This window comes from Heteronotia binoei, chromosome 5, assembly GCF_032191835.1.
Source record: "Heteronotia binoei isolate CCM8104 ecotype False Entrance Well chromosome 5, APGP_CSIRO_Hbin_v1, whole genome shotgun sequence".
Lineage (NCBI taxonomy): Eukaryota > Metazoa > Chordata > Lepidosauria > Squamata > Gekkonidae > Heteronotia > Heteronotia binoei.
In genome coordinates this window covers 101519578-101533422 of record NC_083227.1, presented here as the reverse complement: position 1 = coordinate 101533422, position 13845 = coordinate 101519578, and the positions used below count along the sequence as shown (strand labels likewise).

Sequence of the window (13845 nt, the reverse complement as noted above, 5' to 3'; positions counted from 1 at the left end):
TGCCAAAAGAAACAGTCTAAACTTTCCTCTTATTATATCCCTAGCCTAAGCACAGTATGGAGTGAAAGGTTCTCTCAACGAATGGACAACTTCTATGTAACCTTTTTAGAGTGAAGGTGCATGAGTATATCCAAAGCAGTTAAAGGTGTCTATATCAATCTATGGATTCATGCGGACAGCCGCGTTGGTCTGAAGCAAGAGTGCAAAGTTTGAGTCCAGTGGCACCTTTAAGGCCAACAAAGTTTATTTCTGGGCATAAGCTTTTAAGAACATAAGAGAAGCCATGTTAGATCAGGCCAATGGCCCATCCAGTCCAACATTCTGTATCACACAGCGGCCAAATATATATATATATATATATACACACACACACACACACACACATACACACTGTGGCTAATAGCCACTGATGGACCTCTGCTCCATATTTTTATCTAACCCCCTCTTGAAGGTGGCCATGCTTGTGGCCGCCACCACCTCCTGTGGCAGTGAATTCCACATGTTAATCACCCTTTGGGTGAAGAAGTACTTCCTTTTATCCGTTTTAACCTGTCTGCTCAGCAATTTCATCGAATGCCCACGAGTTCTCGTATTGTGAGAAAGGGAGAAAAGTACTTCTTTCTCTACTTTCTCCATCCCATGCATTATCTTGTAAACCTCTATCATGTCACCCCTCAGTCGACGTTTCTCCAAGCTAAAGAGCCCTAAGCGTTTCAACCTTTCTTCATAGGGAAGGTGTTCCAGCCCTTTAATCATTCTAGTTGCCCTTTTCTGAACTTTCTCCAATGCTATAATATCCTTTTTGAGGTGCGGCGACCAGAACTGCACACAGTACTCCAAATGAGACCGCACCATCGATTTATACAGGGGCATTATGATACTGGCTGATTTGTTTTCAATTCCCTTCCTAATAATTCCCAGCATGGCATTGGCCTTTTTTATTGCAAACGCACACTGTCTTGACATTTTCAGTGAGTTATCTACCACGACCCCAAGATCTCTCTCTTGGTCAGTCTCTGCCAGTTCACACCCCATCAACTTGTATTTGTAGCTGGGATTCTTGGCCCCAATGTGCATTACTTTGCACTTGGCCACATTGAACCGCATCTGCCACGTTGACGCCCACTCACCCAGCCTCAACAGATCCCTTTGGAGTTCCTCACAATCCTCTCTGGTTCTCACCACCCTGAACAATTTAGTGTCATCCGCAAATTTGGCCACTTCACTGCTCACTCCCAACTCTTTTGTATGCTTGCAGTTCATCAGACGAAGTGTTCTGACAAAATATGCACGCACACAAAAGCTTAAAGCCAGAATTAAATTTCGTTGGTCTTAAAAGGTGACACTGGACTCAAACTTTGTTCTGTACATATGAACATATGAAGCTGCCTTATACTGAATCAGACCCTTGGTCCATCAAAGTCAGTATTGTCTTCTCAGACTGGCAGCGGCTCTCCAGGGTCTCAAGGGTACCACTTTATGTATGCGTACTATGCATCTAAGACTGGTTTTGGATTCCATGTTCATATACAGTGTGTATATATGCAATGAAATATGTCTCAACCACTCCAGGGAATGGGGGTATACATTCATGGAACATATGATACAGCCCTACAAAGGCAACCAGATCAGCAAACTTCATACCAGAATAGTTGCAACAAACTGGACCAGTCTGTTCCTTAACTCCAGATCAGTGTTTCCCAAAGTGGGCGATATTGCCCCCTGGGGGGCGCTGGAACGATCCAGGGGGGTGGTAGTAGCCTTGGGTGCAATTGGGGGGCGGTGAATAAAAATAAGGGGGCGGTGGAAGCATAAAGGAAGAAGAGGAGAGGAGAGGAGAGGAGAGGAGAGGGTGGTAGGTGTCAAAACATCACATTTCTGGGAGGTATCCAGAATTTCTAATTTAGAGAAAAATTCCCATTAACAAAAATAAGAGTTCCTTTTTGTCTGCTACTTAGTGCAAATTCACCCAATTAGACTAGTAATGAGGACCAGAACTCCTTCCACTTAAAATACAAGAAGAATGCAGTTTATTTACAAGTCAGAATAAAAAAAGTAGAGTACAGACAAACAAGAAAACACAGAAACAAAAAACCTTACTACCTATCCTAGCCAATACTTGCTACAGCTAGCAGCTTCTCAAGGTTGCTTGCAGTCTCTCTCAGCAATACAGTTCAAGTCAGGACAGTGGAAGAACTGAGGCAATTGCACAAACTTCTCTGAAGAGTTCCAACCTGCAGCTTTCTCCTCACAAAGTTTTCTGCAGAGCATCAAGCTTCTTACAGTCCTCTGGTTACCAGGTGGTTGCTTCTGTTGATTTTAGCCAACTGCAATGCCCCAGACACCAGAGTGTTTTCTGCAGGGGCAGTGCATGGGAGTGGGCAGGGTAGGCAACCACTTCCCATGTGGCACAATCTTGCCAGCCAACAGGCCAGCCGAGAGCCCCGGGTGGCGCTGCTGCACCTGCTTTTCTTCTCAGGGCAAATGTTGCCTGTGCTGGTTGGAGGCTTCCAAGGAAGCCCCCAAAGAGAGCCCCATTTTACAGATGCCTGCTGCTTTCAAGTTGAAAGCGGCTGGGAGGCAGTGCCTTCCCATTGCACGTCAGAGCTGATGAGTGCAATGGGAAGGTGCAGCCCACCCAGCAGCTTTCAACCCAAATGCAGCGGGCAGCAGTAAAATGGGGCACTCTTTGGAGGCTTCCTTTGAAGCCTCTGACAAGCACAGACATTTGCCCTGTGAAGAAAACTGGCGGTGCAGCAGCACTTGTGTGCACCGCCCAGGGATCTTGGCTTGCCTGCTGGCTGGTGCGATGATGTCATCACCAGTGTGCGAAGAATATCCCTCCCTTTGGAGCACGGGGGGGGGGGCATGCCTAGGGTGGTGGAACCCCTACCGCCAGCACTGATCTTCTGTTCCTCTTCTTGAGTTTTGATATTTTATTAATCCACTTATATCCCTGACTGGCTGTCAAAGTGCTAGAACTGTGCAACCAATCATTGGTACAAAACAACCAATTTAGCTGGGCACATCTAGTTCTTCTCCTGTCAAATAACTGTGAATGCAAATATTACTATGGTTGATTTTATAAAATAATTTTAGAATTTCAAGCTTCAAAGTTTCTTCTTTACACCATCTTTGTTTACCCTGTGTGCAAATATGTCACTGCATCTTTTAGTCCACTTCTTGAAGATAGACTTCCAGAGGGGCGCTGAGTAATTTTTTTTCTGAAAAGGGGGCGTTAAGCCAAATAAGTTTGGGAATCTCTGCTCCAGATAAACAGCCATGCTAAAATAAAACATGAGTACAGTGGTATCTTAAAGACTAACAAAATTGAATCTGACAATAATCGGGACACCTGTGGGAAACATTTTAATCTCCCAGGGCATACCACTGCTGGCCAGAAAGCTACAGGTCACTTATAAAGAAACTTTAAAGGGTGGATCCAATGCAAAAAAAAAAACTGAATTAGAATTTACCTCCCTTCCTGCTTAATAGGGACTTGTAGTCCTGACTCACTATGGATGTTAATATCTTGCATCTTTTAGATGTCACGCCTTTCAGAGGGCATTTACTCCAGCTAGAATTCTATAACTTCCTACTGTACCTTCTTATCTCATTTCATCCTGCACTAGTTTTACACTTGGCCTATCAAACAATTGGAAGTGTCTCACACCCATGCTGAGAGAACTGATTACTCTGTGGTTTGCATCATATTTTGAACTGGTCTCTTTTCGTAACAGTTTCCTCACTGTCATTTTTGCTGTGCATATAAATTGACCCGATAATTATACTCTTATGCACCTGATTAAGGGAGCTCTGACACACGAAATATTGGAGTAAATTTTCTGAGTTTTTATCCACTTTTAAAAGCCACTGCACTCCAACTTTACTCAGCTTTTAGAAAACAACTCACCATGAGTGTTTCCTCTAAACTGAGTTAGCGCGAGATAGCTTACAGATTTTTAGCCTTCAGTTCACACATTTTTTGTCTTAGCTCAGGAAGGATGATCTCAGAGCACAATAATTTATGCAGTAGCTCACAACTTTAATACCAGTAGCTCACCAGTATAATTTTTGCTCACAAGACTGCAGCATAGGGAACACTGCTCACCACACATGCTTCTGATAGAGGGGGGAAAGTGTTTTGATGCGACTACTGCCCAATAGAAGTAACTAGAGCACAGCCAATGGCCAGGTGCAGAGATGACCTACTGAAATAAATGTTCCTTTTCAGAAAATATACTTAGAATTGAGGTTTTCTGTACAGTCACAAGGCTTACACTTCTCTCACACAAGCCTGTCCACCAGATAATCATCAAATAACTTCAACCTGTTGCATAAGAGCTTTATTTTGATAATCTGTTGGACAGGACATATCAATTTTGATACACACGTCTGACTTTTACATCTTACATACTGTATATTACCAAAATGTCTGCTGTGGTAAACCCTCCTGCTGATGGTGGCAGCCTGTCTTGTGAAAGAACTGACTGCACAAAGAACCCCATAGACTACTATGTCAAATGATATTTTCATCAGGTGTGTTAACCAAGTGGATAAGGTAGAGACAAAGTTATCAGCCTTGAGTACTGCAGACTTTGAAACACCTTTTACGATGACAACAAATTTCTCCAAAGCAGATAAAATAATTTCCACTAAAACCCACATGGGACCATTAAACAGACATCGCTCTGGCCTATTACACAGACTAGGAGAGACCTAGTAACAGCACTGCTTTTAAAGAACTGATTAACTGCCTGACACTTACTCCTTGAACCAAATACATCTCAGTTCTAGACTCTTCCTCCCATTCATTCACAGGCATAGCTTTACTTGTTTACAGCAGCCATTAATACAATGCACAGAATCACATCTAAATGGAGGACTTCCCAAACCTCATGCAAAAAATCTTCTTTTCTGTTTTTATATGCATTGATCACTAACTGCCTGATAAAAACAAGGATTTCTATTTTCTCTTTACAAGAACTTCTGCTGCCATAACCTTATGCCCCCCCCATCTGAACTCAAGTATAGCTTATCCTGCAACAAACTGTAGTATCCCAAGTTCAGTATTTACAGTTTCAGGTATATCCTCTCCTCCAAGAGCAGATGAACTCCCAAAGCAAAAAAAAAAAGCCCTGAGATTCTTCCACAGAATGGGGAGAAAGAAAAGTCAAGGTGACCACTGCTACAATACAGCAAAGCATACAAGTGCAGAGTTGTTGTTTTTTAAATGAAAGCAAAAGCTCTACACTGGAAAAGGCAACAGCAGCATTTGTAAGATGGGTGAAAAAGGGCTGGGTTTCAGTTAACTGTAACACTATAAAAAAAGAACAACAGTGGGCAGCAGATGCGGGCCTTAGCCCTCACCACCAGAAAAAAGAGGGGGGGGGGCATTTATGTGTCAAGCTCCTATGAGACGCCCTTCCAATAGGCTGGGGGCCAGCATTACCAGTCCAGACCGATGGCAAAACTGAGTCGCACATTAGAATGCCAGGGTGCGCGCGCGATGGAGTCCCGGCAGCGTAGGTTTAAAGATTACTCCCCCCCCCCGCCATTTCTCCGGGGCAGGAGAACAGCCGAGTTGGCAGGAGGCCTCTTCTTTTGAAATGAAGCAGGGTTTTGTTGTTGTTGTTGTTGTTGTTTTTTTTGGGGGGGGGGGATTTGCCAAGCCTCCGCCACATTCAGAAAGCCCCAAACACATGGCCACAGAAGTTCACGAGAACTTTCCAGGGGAACCTTGAAATGACTTTTTCTTCTGACCTGCCCACTCCTAAGTCAGAAAGAGAAAGTGCTGGCCGCTCACTTCTGGAAACCAAAGCGAATAAGGGGGGAGGGGGGGCTCAGTCTTTCGCAGACGTACAACGAGGGGGGGAGGGGAGAGCGGCCTCTGCACCCCACGCTCGGAAACTTTTCATAACCGCAGCCCAGCGTAGGTGCGGCGACACCGCAAAGACAACCCGGCAGCGTCCCCTCTCGGCCCGCCAGCTGCCCCACTGTGGCGCGCGCCTTTCTTAGCCCGCGGGGACTTGCGCGAGGAGCGCCAACTGCGCGCGGAGTTGGCATTGCTGCTGCTGCAGCCGCGGCGACTCCCGCTTGTACATCTGAACGAAGCGCTCGCCGCTCGCTCTCGCCCCCTCCCCTAGCGCCGCGCTCCGCCTGCCTGGCTGGCTGCTGCTGCTGCTTCCACTGCTGCCGCCCTCCCTCGCCGTCTCCCGCATCAAACTTCAGGAGCCGAAAAAAACCCTCTCCGGCGGACGGGCAGGCGGCAAAACGCGCCCAGCAGCTGCCCTGGGCGTCACCCTACCTAGAGGGGCACCCATCTCGTGCCCGCCTTACCTGCGGGGAGTTTTTCCAGCCCTGCGCCGCTGCCGGGGCTCGGGCAAGGCTCGCCGGCGCTCCGCTCACCGCCTCATTCCAATATGGCACGGTCGGCCCGAGCGCATGCGCCCGCCGTCGCTCTTCCCCGTCCCCTCCCCTCGCTCCTGGCTTTTTGGGCGCTCGCACACACTCCCTCGCGCTCGGACACGCTGAGCCCTGGCGCCGGCTGGGGACGGGCACCTGGCGCTGGCCTCGCGCTCAGCTCCCGCAGGACCGCGGCAACAATCAAACTTGCCCCTCCGGCGCGGGGAGGCGGCGCGCGCCCCCGCCCGTCGCAGCGCCACCCTTTCCCCGAGGAGTTACCGCGGGGCGCGCACCTGCCTCAAGTTCTTCTTACGCGCGCAATTGGGGAGGGTGCTCTGCCGCTCGACTCCACCGTGGCGGGCGATGAGGATATGCGGCGGCGGGGAGGGGAAGGGAAGGAACCCGGGAGGGGGGGAGGGAAGCACACCGCCCTCAATGTGTTGGAATGAATCGGGAGCGAGGCCGCTTGGGGAGAGGCAGGCACGCGTTCGGCTCGCCATCCAACGCGCTGGCCTTGCCATCCTTGGAAAGCCACTAACAACTTGAGCCTGTTTACTTGCAAGAATAACAGGCTAAGGCCAGGACGAGGCCGCCTAAAGTGCAATAGAGATCTCGGCTGAAGAGGCTTCGAGTTCGAGCCATGCCCCCTCCCCCCCGCACCTCCAACTTGATTTTCTAAAAGAACTCCGACTTCCTCTCTTCACCGCACCCCCCCTCCCTCCCGGAGCGGAGTGCGTCGTGGGTCACCCGACAGAAAACTCCAGACCCTCCCTCCACTTTGCTGATGCAGCTTCCCTGCGATCTGGACGGGATCCCGCAGCCCACTCCACCCTCCCTCGCCGGCCCTCGTTCTTCTCTTCCCCTCCTCCCCCTCGTGCAAAAGATGTAGGACGGAAACGCGGCCCAAGTGCATTCAGACGGGAGGGGATGGCGGCAAAAGAGGCGGCTGCAGCTGTTAAGCATTTCCAAGGCGGCCTAAATAAAAACACTCCAAGCTTAAATTAATTTATTTTAAAAAAATAGATGGGGAAAGAAAGGAAAGGGATTGTGCAACACTGAGAACCTCATGACCACGCGCCTGTGCAATCAGAGAAGAGTAATAAAAGCCAGTGAGTTCCACGCAGCTTAAAGGCGACAGGAGCGGGCGGGGGGGGGGGGAGAGGGAGGCAGGCAGGCAGCGCGCATCGCTGAATTTAGCCAGGAGCCAACTGGATCTTTGCAAGAAAATAACCTCGATTTGGGGTGGGGCAAGCGAGATCATTTCCAAAACCCTCTCTGCACGGCGATCGCTGCTTTCCCGAGCAAGGCATCGCCATGCACCACCACGCCGGGTTTCCGAATAGGCTCTAGAGCTGTTTACTGTAGACCTCTTTGCGCACATCTACTACACTCGGTTTGGTTGTTGTGTTTAACCCGTTCCATCCACGGCAAGGTCCTGTTTCTTGATGTGTGCCAGGATCTAAATGTCTCTGGAACGCTGCTCGGGTTATTCCTTGCATTGCAGACACCAGTTGATAGCGGACGGAAATGAAGCGGTCAGCGTGCAGAAAAGTGATATGGAACTCGACAAACCGCCGCCGTCGGTCTCGGACGGAACCAAAGGGATGCGCCAAGAAATGTGTATAGACCAAACACTGCGAGATCTCCAGACAGGAAGGACGCGTGTGGAAAGCGAAGGCGACAGCTAAATTCAACACAAATGGTCGCTGTGTGGATCGGATCCGAGCAGCTGCGCCCTTCCAAGCAGGCGGGGATTAGGTCGAACGGCCCGATGATTTCCTCGGGTGACGCTGTAAATTCTGACCAACTGAGCGCTTGGCAAATGTAACGGAGGACTTTGTTGGGCTGGAGATGACTTTAGAAACCCTGCGGAAGAAACCCGCAGGTCTCCCGACAGTCATGACCCCAAGATTTAGCCAGAGGATTCTATCGATTTTATTGCTGATTTGAAACTGTGTATAAAATCCTTTTGATGGAAAAATAATAATAGGCAGGGTTTCCGCTTGGGGCACCTCCTATTCTTGCACAAACCAAAGATAAGGAATTCCTACTGAAGAAGGAACAAGGTTCTGCCTTACATTAATTTAGGAATAATCTCCTTCCGAGTCGGCTGCCTTCTTAGCGCAAAAAGAAGCCCAAAGCGAGCTGCAGTCTGCATTCAGTGAAATTCTTTGCCTGGAAATAAAAAAAGACCGATAAGCAACTTCAGAAAGAGAAATGCCTTGTCAGACCACTAGAGGGTGGTCTTTTCATGTGCTTTGTAGTACATGAAGCATCTTGGAATGTTGACGTAAGTTTCTAAGGTTGCAGCGCTGTGCACCCACTTCCCTTGGACGGAGCTCAACAAACTAAGTGCAATTTACATCCGAGTAAACATGCATGGAATTGGGCTACAGTGTGCATGCTATCCCTTAAACCGATTCTTCAGATCTTGCTTAAGAAAAGGCATTTCTGAGAAGACATTTTTTAAAAAAAAGACAAAAACAGATAATTCACAAATGAAAATCTATTAATTTAAAAATATGGAATTTAAGTGTTAGAGGTGTAACACTGTAAAGATCTCGTCTCATCATCTTTGATTCAAAATATTGTAATTGGGAAAAAAGTATTTTGCATAATTGTAGCTGAAAAGTTGATAACGGGGGTGGACTTGCAAATCGTAATTATGTAGGACATTGTGAACAAGTGTTATTATTTCAAAGTGATGTGTTGCTAGTTTTTCATTGGTATGTCATTTTTAAATTCATTTTCTTCAAGCTGATTTCAATGAGATTTTCTTTCAGTTAAGCTTACAATTTTAAGAACTCATGTGAACACAATGAACATTGCGTCTAACTATGATATAGCTAATATTGGGCTAAACATTTATTTATGACCACAGATTAAGATTGAATTTATATTTATGTCAATTTAAAGAGATTTGCATTTCCTTGATATTGTATATATTTCCTCTCAGCAAACTTTCCCCCTATTTTTTTTAACTACATATGCTCATCTGGCATTTTTATTCTCTTTTTCTTCATTAATGATAACAAGTTGCAATCTCTTCAGTAAAAATGAACACACGGACTTTTGTGGAAATGTGCTAAATGTTCTTCCAAGACTGTGAAGAACATATTTAGCAGAAACTGATTAGTGGAGCTAATTATTTTAAGTGACTAAAAAGTGTCTAATTTACTCTTTACTCTGCAGGCCTTAAGTACGTTAGATAACAACATCTAGAGAAGCTTTGGTCTTTCTTTCTCATTAATGTGGAGATAATTCTTGGAGATAATGTGCTTATTCCTTTGCAGTGTGCAGCCACCATTTTAGGCTGTGGACTGACATAAGCATTTTGAGCAGTCCTCAATTCTGTTTAAGTATCTGCAGGTCTCTCTTTGAGAAAGTTCCAGTAGTGCTGTTGGGGCTATTGGGCTGATGAAAGTGTTTCTTGTGGTGCTGCTGGGATACCGTAAGAAGAAACCCTGAACCACATGGGAGAAGCCCATTCTGTCATTCTTCCCTGCACCACTGTAGACTCTTGGGCTGCTGATTTAACATAGGTGTGGATATGTGCTGGTGTGAGTTGCATAAAGCAGCAGAGTTGCTACATTTCACACACTGGTGTAGTTCTGGATCCTATACAAACAAGGCAAGTGTGAAGCAGGCTTTCCTAAGAAACCAGTGAATGGTCACCCTTCCTATCCTATGTTGCCTCTGCACTAATTGTATCATTAAGTCAAAGCAGTAGACAAGTGCACCTTTAAGACCAACTAAGTTTTATTCAGAATGTAAGCTTTCGTATGCTCTTAAGCAGACCTCATCAGACAAATGGGAATGGAAGCAAGAATTCGTAATATAAGTGGGCAGTATGGAATCATGGGAATGTTTTTAGCAGATTAAAATAATCACAAATAGGGATCTGTGTCTGTTAGTGTTACAAACACAGAGCCCTATTTGTAATTCTTTTAATCTGCTAAAAACATTCCCATGATTCCACACTGCCCATTTATATTACGAATTGCTGCTTCCATTCCCATTTGTCTGATGAAGTCTGCTTAAGAGCATACAAAAGCTTACATTCTGAATAAAACTTAGTTGGTCTTAAAGGTGAACTTGTCTACTGCTTTGTTTTATTGCTTCAGACCAACACGACTACCTACTGGGATGTATCATGAAGTGCCCAGCATATTGGAGGGCCTTTTACAATCTAAAGCAACAGCCTCCAAGGCCCATGCTGCTGCTGCTTGTCTCTTTCCTGCACAAGCAAGGACTGAGCTACTTTCAGGGGTCTGGGGCAAGAGCAGGCAGTTGAACCAGGAGTTCTGATGGGCACGCAGCATGTTCAGCACAAAAGCAGTGTATAAGTGAGGAATTGCCAGGGTAGGAGAGGGGAGCTGGCTGGCTTATGAGGGGCTGCCCTATGTTGCCTTGCTGGGTAAAAGATCATTTAAAAAGTGTGCTTTGCAGTTTATTTATTTATAATTGGATTTCTAGTCTGCCCTCCTCTGCACAACAGGACTCTGGATGGACTATAACAATTATTATAAAAATTATTATGCAATAATTAAAACCATTAAAACATAGCACAAAGTAATTAAAACATGCTATAACAAGGTGTTGATCAATATAATTCATAAATCCCTGAATTAACTATCTGTATGGGTGCTCAATAGGATCCCAAACCTGATCAAGTGGGCCAGCCACAACCAGTGAGTAAATGATATTAGGTGGAGCAGGGGAGGCTGATGTTCTTAGGTATCTGCCACCTCAACCATAGGCCTGGCAAAACATCTTCATTTTGCAGGCCCTGCAAAACAGGACTCTGATCTCACTTGGGAGAGTGTTCCACCAGGCTGGAGCCAGAGCTAAAAATGCTCTGACTCTGGTTTAAGCTAAGCTTTGGGCCGGGAACCACCAGCTGATGTTTGTCTATAGAACGTAAGGCTCTTCGAGGAACATATTGGGTGAGATGGTCCTGCAGATGCATGGGTCCCAGACTGTGTACAACTTTAAAGGTTAACACCATTACCTTGAACTTGATTCAGTATTCAACTGGAAGCTAATGCAGCCGACAGAGCACTGGTTGTATAGGTCCTCTTTGAGGTGTCCCAGTGAGGACACATGCCACTGCATTTTGCACCACTGCAGTTTGGTATGCAAAATGTTATGCAAAATGAGATATAATGGTTCCTCATATCCAAGGTAGTTGTATGGCTTACAGCAGGGATGGCCAAACTTGCTTAACATAAGAGCCACATAGATGTTTGAGAGCCGCAAGACATGAACAGAAGTTACACATTCTTGTCAAAACTCTTAATACATTATTGGTTCCGGTTTCGATGCGACAGAGGGCTGATGTGCTTTGCAGAGCTCCTGCAGAGACGAGGGGGGGGCAAACCGCATGTTTTTGGGGGTTTTCGAGACCCAAAGCAACCCCTGTCATGGGGGCTTCTGAAGCAAGGGGAGTTAAATGAAGTGCAGAAACTTCACTGAGGTGTGTACTTGCTGAGTTGTCTATGACTTCTAATCACTGATGCCCGAGATGAGGCAGACACCATTACAGTGAGTTAGCCGCGTTACCGTGAAAGGTGAACTAACAAAGAACGGTAGCACAAAAGTCAAGAAAAGCCCTAAGAAGTAGAGAAATATGATGCCAAGAATGGGGCAAACCAATAAAGAGTATTTGAAGTAAAGAGGTGGCGAGTGGCGAGAGAAAGGACAAGGAGTGGCAGAAAGGGAGGCAAAGAATGAGGTGTGATTAAAGAGCAAGAGGCGGAGTGATCCGTAATGAAAGCTTCTAAATGAAGACAGGTGAATTGAAGAGCCAGCAGTCGGAGAAGAAGGAACCGCGCATATAGACTTTGAGGAATGTAAGCTAACCAGGAGTTTAGCGGGAAGACGGCTGTGGCAAGCAGCAAGTGGCTGTTGCTTGTTGTTGTGCTGTTTTGAACAGTGTGTAAAGCACAATGCCGAGAACTAGCGAGAGAGACCAACAGAGCCTTAAAAGTACAGAACACAATAACAGAGACTACGTGCCTTTGTGTGTAGAGGAGACATAGAGTGGTGGAGTGGAAGGGAAGAAGGGTTTAGAAGACAGGAAGACAAGAAGAAGAGAAGACAAGAAGATAAAAGGGGGGAGGAAGACAAGAAGGGAAGAAAATGCAAAGGACTTTGCTGGAGAGATTGAAGTGATTGGGTGTGACTGTGCATGTGTGTGCAATGTGTGTATAGGTTGTGTGAAAGGAAGAGTGTGTGATCAAAAGGAAAGAACAGAAAGAAAGGTGTGAAAGGTAATGGTGTGAAAGGTCCCATCATTATTTAAAATAATGAGTATGTCAGTCAAGTCAGCAGCCTCTTTAGGTGCCCCAAAATCAATGGGGCCCACAATATCTCAGACACGATTGAAGAACTACAAAACAATATGCAAAGCTATTTTAGAACAGTACTGAATCAGATGCAGGTAAATCTAGCAGAACAGATGGGTGGGTTGAAATCAAAATGGACGGCCTACAGGAACAAATAATAGGAACTAAGGAAGAAATTCTGAGCTTAACTCAGGGTGTTTTTACATTCAGTTTGATCCAGAGTTTTAGAGTCTTCAAATTGCCTGCCACTGTTCTGCTTTAATTATTTTCCTCTTACATTCAAACGTTTCAATTGGGGGGGGGGGTCTCTGATCAGAGGGCAGCCAGATTACCAGTGCTTAGTTAAGTGTATATGATTGCTTGGAAATCATGTCAGCACTGCAAAAACAATACAAATTTAAATCACTAGATGAGGCAAGCAATGATATGTAAAAATTTCAAGTGCTGTCAATTATGCAAATTACTGCACCTTGTGGTGGCTTTTGGAGGAATCTTTTAAAATGCAGGAAAACTTTTACAATACAAGTTTGAAACGCCCATAGAGAAAAGAGCAGACCAAAAGTAGTCTTGGGAAAAACGCTTTTGTGGCGTCGTCGCAACCCATCTCACTTAAACAAATGTAAATGCCTCGGGAAGCAATGATGCGAAACAATTATGAGAATATTATGTAATGTAAAAGGTGAGTTTACAATGTGGAGATAGGGCATCGCAAACTGCCAGTGTAAAAACACCCTCAGTCTCTAAAACCTCTTTATTAAAATGTAGGTTGCTAATCAAATATTGGAGGTGGATAAGATAACTCAAGAGATAGAAGAAGAAAGGTTAGTTAGTCCTGAGATGGAACAGGTAATTTATAAATTGGGACCTCAAGAGGTTCTAGAATAAAAACAAGAAGATTTATCACAAATATCAAGTGATGCATTGGCAGTAGTAATGGAAATGGAGTCCTTGGATATAGAGGAAGAAATAGAGGATTCATATAAGGGTAATTCAGCCCACAATAGAAAGTATTCTTCTCAGAGGGAAGTTTATAGTACCTCTAACAGAAAAATAGGTAAGGAGGCACGTTGGAAAATCTTAACAGATCAGTCAT

At 45.5% G+C, this 13845-nt stretch overlaps 1 protein-coding gene across 1 annotated transcript in view; it reads right to left on the bottom strand.

Moving 5' to 3' along the window:
- SFMBT1 (Scm like with four mbt domains 1) overlaps positions 1-6585 on the bottom strand; it is a 157743-nt gene extending 151158 nt beyond the window's left edge. Inside the window, exon 1 of the mRNA XM_060239926.1 lies at positions 6340-6585. The gene's annotated coding sequence lies outside the window, so the exon portion shown is untranslated. The remainder of the gene's footprint in view (positions 1-6339) is intronic.
- Positions 6586-13845: the final 7260 nt, after the last annotated feature.